Here is a 10,890-nt window from a genome sequence, read left to right as displayed (position 1 = left end):
GAAAAGAGTAAGGAAACAGCAGAGCTTGCCAACGGCGGACAATTACCTTGCTCTTGTTATTCTTGTGACTTTTGTTTTTTTCTTATGTTTCATATTCTTGTGACTTTTGTTTTTTTTTTTTATGTTTCACCCTCAGCGGGCCTCCTGCATTCTTCCCTCTCAGCAGCGCAATCTCCCTCCTCTTCCGTTCAAAGTGAAAGCAGAACGCACAACTCGTCCATCTCAACTGCCCCGTGACACGAGCGACGGTGCCAGCTTCTTTTGAAGCAAGTAAACGTAAAAAAGAAAACTATAAACGACAAACAAGACACCCAGGAGTGCAATGCAGCAGCGGCTGCGCATGTAAGGAGAAACCATTACACTTGCGCGCGGCGGTTTCGAACAAAAGGGCTTACAACTCTGCCAACGGTCAGCAAACGCGTAGCCCGCTAAGCCTTTCGAGTGAACCACCTCCGAAAGCACCTCTTTTGTGTAACGACGTTACACAGGGGCAACAAAGTAAAATCACAAAAAATTCGGAGAGGAGGGTGTGGGCCGGCTTTATTGTCGCCACATCCTCTAGCCCACCCGTTCCCTTAAAAAACAGGAGCAAGATGCAGGGAACTGCAGAGATGTCCGTTGTTGAGAGATTGTGCGGAGAAAGAAAAACAGCTCGTGATAGCGAGCGAAAACGCTATCACGAGCTGTTCTTTTTCTCTCCCTCTTTTCCGGCGTGATGAAAGCGCATACCGTGCTGCTCAAGCGCTTTTTTTTTCGACAACTTTCTACTCTTTTTCTTTTCCCCGTCACCCCATGAGAAGGCAGCGATGATTCTTGAAGGCTGCGTCCGCTTCGCGGTATTCTTGCTTTTTGGGTCAGGTACCTATTGTTAGCTGTCCGAGTTTGCTCCGCTCGCGCCCGCAACGCTAGCGTCTCCACTCTGATTTGTCCGAGAGACGCGATCTTGACGGCGCATCTAGACGGATACGCAATGCGTCTTGCTAGACCAAAGTGACGTGCATTTATTCAAACGTTTAGACGGCATCACCTCTCGAGAGATGCAGCGCGTAGTCAGCGAAATATTACCACGTGAGCACTCTAGATTGCTGGGCGATTGGCAAGTTCACCCGTCCGTTAAGTGCAAGCCTGGGTTGACGCCGACGTAGTTCGACTTCCGTAGCGTAAGTGCCAAGACCTACTGCTCCCTGCGTAGTTTAAGCAATGTGAAGGCGGAAGAAGGGACACAGTACGGGAAGCAATTTTAATTCCTCTGTCACACAAAGTGACAGCTTCCTAGTGGACTGATTTAAAACTAGCTCGCTCCTTCGTGGGAGGGCATTCGGCGACCATGACGCTAGCAGGTGTGAAAGATCATTCAAGCGAGGAGCACGAAAATAGAGCGCGCGGAGCCCGCAGGGGCGTGATTTTGAGATTGCCGAATTGTCTTTTATAGCCTCCGAGCATGGCGAGCAGATTAAAGGATATATAGTACGGAGGTATTATCCCGACACGAAATGCATTGGATCTTGGTGATTCCATGCATTGCCGCCAGCTTGACAAATTGCATGCTATCTGTGGTCAGGATACCTCTTGAGGACCCACAGTAGCGGAGCACTACCGCTGGAAGCGCGACGGGTTGACAACGTGTTGTACCGTGACTGTAGACAGCGTGATACGAAGCTTTCGCAAACAGCAAGACGAGAAACGCCTGTGTTATTGAGCTGTTGGTATTACTTCTTGAGGAGGTGCTTGTGTATTCGTCGTATTACGCGGACTATACTTGCATTGGTAGTTAAGGCGTATTGACAAAAAGTGTACACTGCACAAGGAACTGACAACAACGAAGAGGATATGGCGACAGGCACCTGTTCTCCGACCTGCACTCCGCGGTTGTAAGTTTTTTGCGTGGAGTTTACACTTTTATGAGATATTGGTCGTGTTAGTTGAGGCAGTATCAACATGTGGTGGATGGCGGGTTGCGGTTCCGCTCGTCTCATTTTACTGATATTCTGGTACGTCTGTTCTTTTTTTTAAAGCACAGCTTCACTACTTTCGTCAAGCGGTTTCACCACGGATGCGCAAGTTCCCGTTTTGACCGGAGACACAACCCCGGCGACACACCCCTCAAAGCGCATCGCGTGACTCGCCGGGCCAGCTGTCGGCGCTGAAGGCCCCGTTTTCGGTCTTTCTGCTCAACCATGAGCGGCGGCCGCCACCGCCGTTGCGGCTGATCAGCTGATCGGCAGCTGACCACGCCCGCAGCGTTCCACGCATGCGCAGCTGGGTTGTCTCGGGCTACGTGACTCGCCTCGCGCCCGGCGAAGAGGAACGCCGCTTTCGTCGTCAATAGACGCCGCGTTTGCCGGGCCTCCTTCTGTGAGCGTAGCACGGACCGAACGGCTTTGAGCCATGGTCGGCAATCCAGTGACATCAAAGGCTAACCAAGTGAAACCAAGAATCAACCAGACTAAGCCAAGCTTTTGCTTTGCATATCCGAAATTAGCTGAGCTAAGCCGCAGCCATTTTTTTTTTTCACTTTTCAATTCACGGCGCCCATGGAGAACTAACTTTCGGTAGCAGCCTATATTGTTTTGCCGGTATATTGATCTTCCTACTAGTTCTATCACCCTATCCCCCTACTTCGAACCCGAGTCTTCCTTTTCCATATTATAAGTGTTAATACTGCTTAGCAACTTTCACGCATATTTGCGGACTTAAGAAATCACACGCAGTGGTTCAGTAGCACTCGTGAAGCTCAGTTTTTGCGCTCATTTTCCTCAAAGTTGTGTTCCTATCATTGTAAGTACTGTTTCCATCCCATTCAACCATATCTCAGAAAGGTTATAACCTTGACGTGTCACAGAGAGGCATTTTTGACACGCAATATTTCGCAAGCATCGATGTGTTACTCTGAATGCTCAGACTGGGAGAAAACTATCCAAATGAACAAACACTTCACGGTTTGTGAGTAGCTCGTTGTCGAAAACTGCTTCCACGGTGTTACATTTGATTTCTCTTGCATCGAAGGAGGACTACCGCCTAAACGTAACAGTGAACCCGAAGCAAGCGTTTACCTCAAACACTTACTCGAAGAAGATGCTGGAATTTTTGCAGACAGATTTAGAGTAATCAGTCCCGAAAGTAATGCCATGTGCCGATATCCTCACATCTTTGTAGAAAAGCACGGCTACTCTGATTTATTATTTATGTAGTACCCACCAATTGCCCTTAAATTATATCACTACTCCAGAAAGAGTTCACGTAGAAGCACGCGGATATACTCATCTCAAGTGTACCCTTCCAAGTACTACGAAAGAGTGCCGATATGTGTCGCATGGCTCCTCGCCGCGCACGTGTCTGCTTGTGAGTGCAAAATGTTCTCGCATCAAGTATTTTATTGCACGTGTAGCCGGTTTTAATACAAATGAAGATGTCTTTCAAAGTAAAGCCACAAGCATTCAGACCTAAATTAGCTTCTTGATTTTTATTCTGATGTCTCGAATGAGCTGCTATTTATTTTTTATGATTGCATCATTGGAGGGCACAGGGAACTCGCGCCGAAGACGATGAGTTAGCAAAAATACAGAAAGATAAAGAGCTAGACAACCGCTGTATACGTGTCTCGTTGTGGAGAAAGCTTCATAATTAACTGCTAATCACGCCCAGCTATGCAACAATATTGGGAACCACAGAGGGAGCCATGCCCAAAAAATAATTTGACCATACCTTTCGCAACAACAAAGTGTTGGCACCGATTCTTCAGTGTTGACTTCTGTTCGTGTACTACGCTCTGAACGCAGTTGCTCGTTCTGTTTCTTTGGCGTGTTACGAAAAACCGCGACTTAACATGCGCATGAGTGGCCGGATGCGGAATCGTCGACGCAAGCGCCGAGCAATAAAAACAAGAAAGTCAGGCAGGAGAAAAAAGCAGCCGGAAGAAACAAAAGAAAAATTGACAGCGGAGAGAGAACAGGAAACAGAAAGTTCAGGAAGGAAGGGCTGCTCTTTCGCGACCAGGTACGCGCATTCACAGGCTATCACCATTACCACCCCTGCGCTTGGGTGTACACGCCTCCGAGACTGTCGACCACGGCGGGGTTTGGGACTAAACACCACTTTCACGGTATGGTGGATCGCGTAGAGACAAATGACTGTATACGGAAGGCACCAGCACCTTTAAAAGGAAAAAAAACATGGTGAGGGACCACAGAGGACGTTTGACGAGCTATTTACCGCAGAGTTTCTGGTCAGTATATACTAGACAGAAATCCGTCGATGCAATCACCTGCCGTCGCGAGCGCCGCAGTAGTAGCTGGCAACGTTCCTCTCCTACTTGGCTGGGCTCGCCACGTGGCTTCTTTTCGCGCTCTAAGCCAAAATCAACAAAAAAGGTAACATTTTTTCTATGTTCACTTTGAATGAAACTTCTGAAAATTCCCTGACATACACGCTTCGAAGCTCAATTCTCTTATTCATAAACCAACTTTAAATAGTATTTTGCAATAATAGTGTGTTTTTTTTCTTTTTTTGCAGCCACAGACAACTTTTCAGCCTATTGAAGAGCCATGCGAAGGACAAGTGGAACGCTCGTATTTGGCACATTACGGCATCCTCGCTGATGCACACCTCGCCTAGACATTAGCGCCGGATTACCCTCTAGTATAGACCTCTTTATTTTCTTCCTCCTGGGAGCTTCCATTTCATCAGTGGGCTGTGCTAGCAGCCCTACAATTGGCGCAGTCAACAGGAAGATGTAACCGCGCACGCGCAACACAGCCCAGAACATGCTCTGATCTTATTAAAGACTAACGGATGAAAGGGTTTATATATTGGTGCAAAACGCTGTGACCGCAGCGCAGTGAATACTGTTCTAGGACCAAACACAACTTTCGCGGTGTGGTCGTTGAACGCGTACAAAGAAATGCCCGTACACGGAAGGCACCAAGCACCCCTGGAGAGGAAAAAAACGTCGCGAGGAACCACGGAGGACGTTCAACGATCGTTGCACCGATAGCGGGACAGGAAACCGAACAGAAGTTCCTGGGGAAGCGACGCCGCCGTCACGGAACTGTTCCGCCATGCATGCGCAACCTCGAAAAGATTGTGACGTCACGCGCGTGCGCGCTGGTTTTCAGGTTAGAAGATTACAGCTGTTTGTACGGTGGATTCAAGATGGTGGACAAGCGTTGTGGGGGCGAATCTCCTAGAAGGATACCAGGAATTCAAAATTTGTCTGCGTAAAGGCCCTCCGGTGGAAATGACGTGCCTATTTGGTAATGACTGTAATATCGTAAAGGCGCTGATTTAAGTCTGGCATATACGAAACACAAATTCGGCTTTTGTGATTTATGGCGCGGAGACTTCAGAAGTATGCAGCAGATGATGTCGCCGGCATCACAGCCAGTTCACGGGGAACAGACATCCGATTTATTACGATCAAGGACAACCAATGTAATGTTGTGTGTCGGAAGTTCTTGTAAATCCTCCTTGGACACGATAGGTGCAGGCTCACGCCATTTTAGTATGCTTGTGTTAAGTTGCGGGTGACGTCATTGGTCGCCAAGACAAATTCCAAGAAACTATATCTTTTGCAGCAGACTGAATAGGGTAACAATAGTTTAGCTCAATATAGATGCGCGTTTTAATGGCAGCAAAGTGCTGAGGGCTTAGTAAACCTCAAGATGCAGCCATGGCGTAGATGACGGCATTAGTTTGCGAAGCGAAGTTGGTAGGACTACTTTGCAGCCGATTGAATCAGGGAACAAAAAGTGTAGCTAGAAATAAATGCGCTTTTTAATTGCAGCAAACTACCGAGGTTTAAGTAGCCGGGAAGATGCAACCTTGACGCAGAATAACAAAGCTAGTCATTTTTGTGTTGAAAACCTATAACGTTTTAGTGAATCCATGGCAGTTGTTACTTAACGTTAGTGCAGTAACGTAAGGACAGTACGGCATTGATATGTACCACTTCTTTAACAAATGTTTCCTTGAAGTAGGTTAGTTGGTTGTTCTAACACGCATCGACTAATTTTGACGCGTGCTTACACAATGAAAAAATATTTAGTCCCAGTCTTGAAGGCGTAAGAACGTTAGAGATTACTTTGTGATGTAGTTTTAAAAAAAGAAAAAAAATGCGTAACTTTCACCTACATGATCGCAGCGTTCATACTGTTCAGATTTCATGATAGCGCGTATCATCGTCACGCCAGAGGCTTTGGCGGTACCATACAGCGACCTTCCACTAACACAGCTGCTGAGCAGAAATAAAATCCGCAATGATCGGTTGCATCGACGAACAGTGTGCATTGAATGGATATTGATGTCGAGCGAATAAAGAAAGAACTTTAACTCGCAATGCTTACATACGCTAGGATGTGAAAAAAAAAAATCCAAGCGCCGCTTTCCAGAGCAATGGGGAAACTGTGGAGCTGATTCTCCGTGTGCTCTGCACAGTAACAATTGTTACATTTTGTTTGTTGACGACTTCTTTTGCGAAAACATCGACCGTGCTACTGCAGACGCCAACAAGCCGGGCGCGACCAAAACACTTCCGTGTTTGCCTACGCGGTCGCTGTGGTTGCTGCGGAAATTGTATATGCAGCAGCAATGAGAGCACCGAGAAAAAGATTGGTCGTTTGTGGAGTAATGAAGGATTGGAACAATGGATTGATAAGCGAGCACATATGGAGTGGGTGGGGTTGGTTGCCACTGGAAGTCCCTTACATAACCCGCCCGCCCGCCCGCCCGGACGGATGCTGTTGAGGTATATAGTAGCCCAGGAAGGTGAGGGGGTTATTGTTACGGCAGATCAGAAGAGAAAACGACATGAACGATACATCAAGGAAGGACTGCGGTAACGTTGCGTAATCGTGTATACTCTGTCTGATGGTTGTCACGAAAATGAGTTTCGAATGTTTCGTGAGCCCATTTTTCTCCTTTTTATGAATAGGCTTCATGCATAAGGTCATTCCAGCGTTTTTGTTTGGTTGTTTGGTTTTTTGTGGGTTTGTTTCTTTGTTTGTTTATTTCCGAAGGCTTGCTGCCAGGGCGTTCTTTCAAAATACGTGTGTACAACGACGATAAGAAGAGAGAGGGAGAGAGAGAGTAGAGAGGTAGGTGGTGTTGGAGAGAGATGAATAGAGAGACAGAGAGAGAGAGAGAGAGAGAGAGAGAGAGAGAGAGAGAGAGAGAAATCTTCAGAAACATTGAAGAGGCTAGCCCCAATAACGGCAGTGCTCGCTACTACAGATAAAGGTAAATATAGTGAAGCGGCGCACACTTACTATTGTAAGTGTTTATTGTAATACAATACTTATTACAATACTTTTGGTATTACAATACTTATTGTAAGTATTGCAAATGCTTCCACGGCGATCATTCAAAGTTAAGGCCTTAAGCCAGATCTACATGGTGCAAAATTACCTGGGAATCCGCAGCGGCGGCGCCGCTCGCGTGGCAGAATGATCCATTTTCGTTACTGCCGAAGCTACGGGAACAGGTTGCGTTGCTGCGCGAGCGGCTCCGCAGCTGCTAATTCTCAGGTAAATTCTCACCATATAGAACCGGATTTACAATATATAGATTACGGTTGCAATTCTGTTGTTTGTTGCCCCGGAAAGAGGTGGAACGCGGCAACAGTTTCTAGTTTATTGAAATGGCGTCGCGCCCTTGACTATAAAAAATACATCGACGATAAGGCATAGCGTAGTTGGTCAATTAAATGGTAATGTGTACGTTTCCAAAAACTCAATGTTGCGTGCGGGCGTGCGTGCGTGTGCGTGTGCGTGCGTTCGTGCGTGTGTGCGTGCTTACGCGTGTGTGTGTGTGCGGGCGTGCGTGCTTGTGTGCGTGTGCGTGCGTGTGCGCGTGCGCATGTGTGTGCGTGTGTGTGTGTGTGTGTGTGTTAGCGTGGCGGGAGTGTGCGTTTACATTTTGAAAATCTATTGCAAGATTGCCGCTGACACTTACAATACTTCTTTAGCATGTAATAATTATTACGAGATAACAATAGCCGTTTAGTTTTTGCTATCAAAATCCGAGTGGCAAGAATAAACATAACTCTCCGGGGCATGGCTCGGTGTATGGACACAGCCTATTGACCGTGTAGGAGCTACAGTCGTGTCTCCATAATATGGGCCCCGTTAACATGGACACCGCGCAATGTGGACGTAATTTTCGGCGACCAGTCTCTCGCCATGCAATTCTGCCCCGTTAATGCAGAAACGCGCAGTCCGGACTATCGTCAGCTATTTCTGGGACGAAACGGGTAAATACAGGCATTTTTCTCACATTATTATGGACACGAGTCAACAAAGCAAAAGACCGGAAAAATCACTGGTGACTCTCAGAGGCCCAAGCGCGTACCAGGAAATCAGTGTTGGCCGAAGCATACAAAGCCGAAGCACGCATTTATCTCGCAACGCTGTTCTTTCCACTACCATCTAATTTATCCGCGAACAACAAACACTCCACGATAGTGACGACAGGGTGACCCCCTTTCGCTATCAAACAAGATTGCCCTGCGCGGAATACGCTGGAAATAGCAGCTACCGAGGCTCAGGACAAGATAACGGGACGATAAGAGTTCATGCCAATATTCGATGCAGGAATCCCCACCTTGAACAGGCGCGACACGCAGAACGCGCATATAGTCGGCGTGGGGCGCTTTCTGGACACTAATGCAGTTTTTTAAATGCAGAGCATTTCTTTAACTCACGATGTCACCCGGCGTTGTCGGCGTTGGCGTGCCTCGGCGTCCGCAACAGCCGTTCCAGGTGCGCCCTCTCCCCCACTACTCCTCTCCCGCATCACGCTACCCTCCTCGCTCTCAACAACAGGTCCGCACCCCTCCCCCTACACTATATAAAAAAATAATACTTACCGGCGCCTGGTTTCGATCCCACGACCCTGCGGGCGGAACGCAAGGTACATGGTGCTCTACCCACTGCGCCACAAAGCCGACACAGAATGGGAGGCTACGAACGCGCCTTATATCCTTGACTCATTCAAACTACGCCAAGAAGCTGCTGATACAACGCATTCGCTACCACCAACTCCCCAAACACTAAACGTTAACGCAATACACCCACCCCCTATGCGACGCATTTACTCGAGTCCCCCTCGCGGGGAGATGGGCCCTTTTTTTTCTGGAACAATTATTCCTTCATGTTTATGCTTTTGACCGTAATTCGTTATTATGGACGACTCACATTATAGATGATTTTTCTGCGGAACGGAGGCGTCCATATTAACGAGACGTGACTATATTAGGGAAACACCCAGCCGGATGTGTGAATGAAACGAATCTACACTCTTAACAAGAAAGCTCGCAAACGGTTGTATTTACTAACGGTTGTATTTACTAACTCCTCACGAAATCACGAAATTTACTACCACGAAAAACGGTGCGTAGGCTCTGCCACTAAGTATCGAACGTAAATGCTATCGTTACTAGTCTAGGCCGTTCACTTAGTGACTGCTGCTTGGGGGTGGTGGTGATTTATTAACAAAGGAGGGAAGAGAAAAGGCCTGGGGATATTGTTGAACTCAACGGGGAGTTCACCCTCATACGACCCAGTCCAGGGAAGGGGATTGGGGCTTCAAAGGATAGGAAGAGAGAAGGGGGAAGAGGAGAGCGTTAGGAGAGTGGGAGATAGTCTATATCGCGTTCGTTTAGTCCACGACTCGATGGCTACAAACGTAGTGCTAGTCCTGTTGTAACCAGGAAGTTGACTAGGTGCTGGAAGACCTCCCGTCGGATGGCGTCCGGTCCCGTGGGGAACAGGAAGTCTTCTAGCTTGTGGCTTGGGGTACCGAGTCGCTGGAGTTCGGCCCGGAGTTGTGTCCTTGCGGTGTCGTGCTGCGGGCAAGAGCACAGCAAGTGCTCTAGCGTCTCGGGCTCTGGGCAGTCGGCGCAGGTGGGGGATGCTCGGCGGCCTTGGTGGTGCAAGCGCGCTCCCACGTTGCAGCAATTGAGCCGCAGGCGAAGAAGGAGCGACCGGGCGTCTCTGCTAATGCGTCCGGGCAAGAACCGTGGGGCGTGGCCACTGACTACTCGGGCATCTGGATGCTTGGCCTCCACCACTCGTGCCAGGATAGTCCTTGCAGCGTCAAATGACACCACATCCCGGGAGGCTGGAACCCCTGCCTGGCGAGCAGCACCTTTGGCCAAGGCGTCTGCAACCTCGTTGCCCGTGATGTTCACGTGCGATGGCAGCCAGTGAAGTCGCAGTGGACACCCCTGCGCTTCCACCGCATGAAGCTTGGCCGCCAGCGACCGCTCAACGTAGCCGCTAGAGCTGGCTGGCTGGTCGGCGGCACGCAGACGGAGGAGGGCAGACCGTGAGTCAGTCAGGATGATGGCCCCCCGGGCCTGGATGCCCTGCTTGAGAAGAAGATCTGCAGCCAAGTGAAGTCCAGCCAGCTCTGCGTGGGTGGATGAGGCAGGGAAGGGCAGGCTGCACACCTGGCTGGTGCCGAGTTCTAGGGCCGTGCAGGCGGCTCCGGCTCTGCCCATCGACTGTTGTACAGATCCATCCGTGTACACTTGCAGATGTCCGGCAGCGTCGCCCTGCAGCAGGGCAGCCACCTCTTGGTGAACAGCCTGGGGTGGAGTCGACCCCTTACTACGGACCCCCGGCAATGTGGTGACAATGCGTAGAGCCTGCCCCGTGCCTGGGGGTGGTGGCTCCAGGCGTGGCCGCTGCGGCAACGCGATGTGGCTCTCGTACGTACTGAGCAGCATGCCCATCCGAGAGTTGGGCCGGCTGCGGTAGCGCTCAAGGAGTGCCACGCCGTCAGGTGTGCCCTGCAGGCGGTGGATGTGGTGGAGACCCACCTGCAGGGCCCGCATCTGGATGGGCCAGAAGCCTGCCTCCGTGTATGTCGCTTGCTTGACACTAACATTCACTG

General features: G+C 49.3%; 1 protein-coding gene and 1 long non-coding RNA gene across 2 annotated transcripts in view; one reads left to right on the top strand and one right to left on the bottom strand.

Moving 5' to 3' along the window:
* LOC144148099 (uncharacterized) overlaps positions 1-4,679 on the top strand; it is a 36,977-nt gene extending 32,298 nt beyond the window's left edge. Inside the window, exon 3 of the long non-coding RNA XR_013317974.1 lies at positions 4,513-4,679. This is a non-coding gene — a long non-coding RNA (uncharacterized LOC144148099). The remainder of the gene's footprint in view (positions 1-4,512) is intronic.
* LOC144148097 (prestin-like) overlaps positions 1-10,890 on the bottom strand; it is a 246,147-nt gene that overhangs the window by 82,180 nt on the left and 153,077 nt on the right. The window lies entirely within an intron of this gene.

The sequence above is a fragment of the Haemaphysalis longicornis genome, unplaced genomic scaffold (genome assembly GCF_048455015.1).
Source record: "Haemaphysalis longicornis isolate Haplotype H1 unplaced genomic scaffold, Haemaphysalis longicornis Haplotype H1 scaffold_76, whole genome shotgun sequence".
In the NCBI taxonomy this organism is placed as follows: Eukaryota; Metazoa; Arthropoda; class Arachnida; order Ixodida; family Ixodidae; genus Haemaphysalis; species Haemaphysalis longicornis.
Note: the sequence above shows the minus strand (reverse complement) of the source record. Positions and strands in the feature narration are given on the sequence as shown.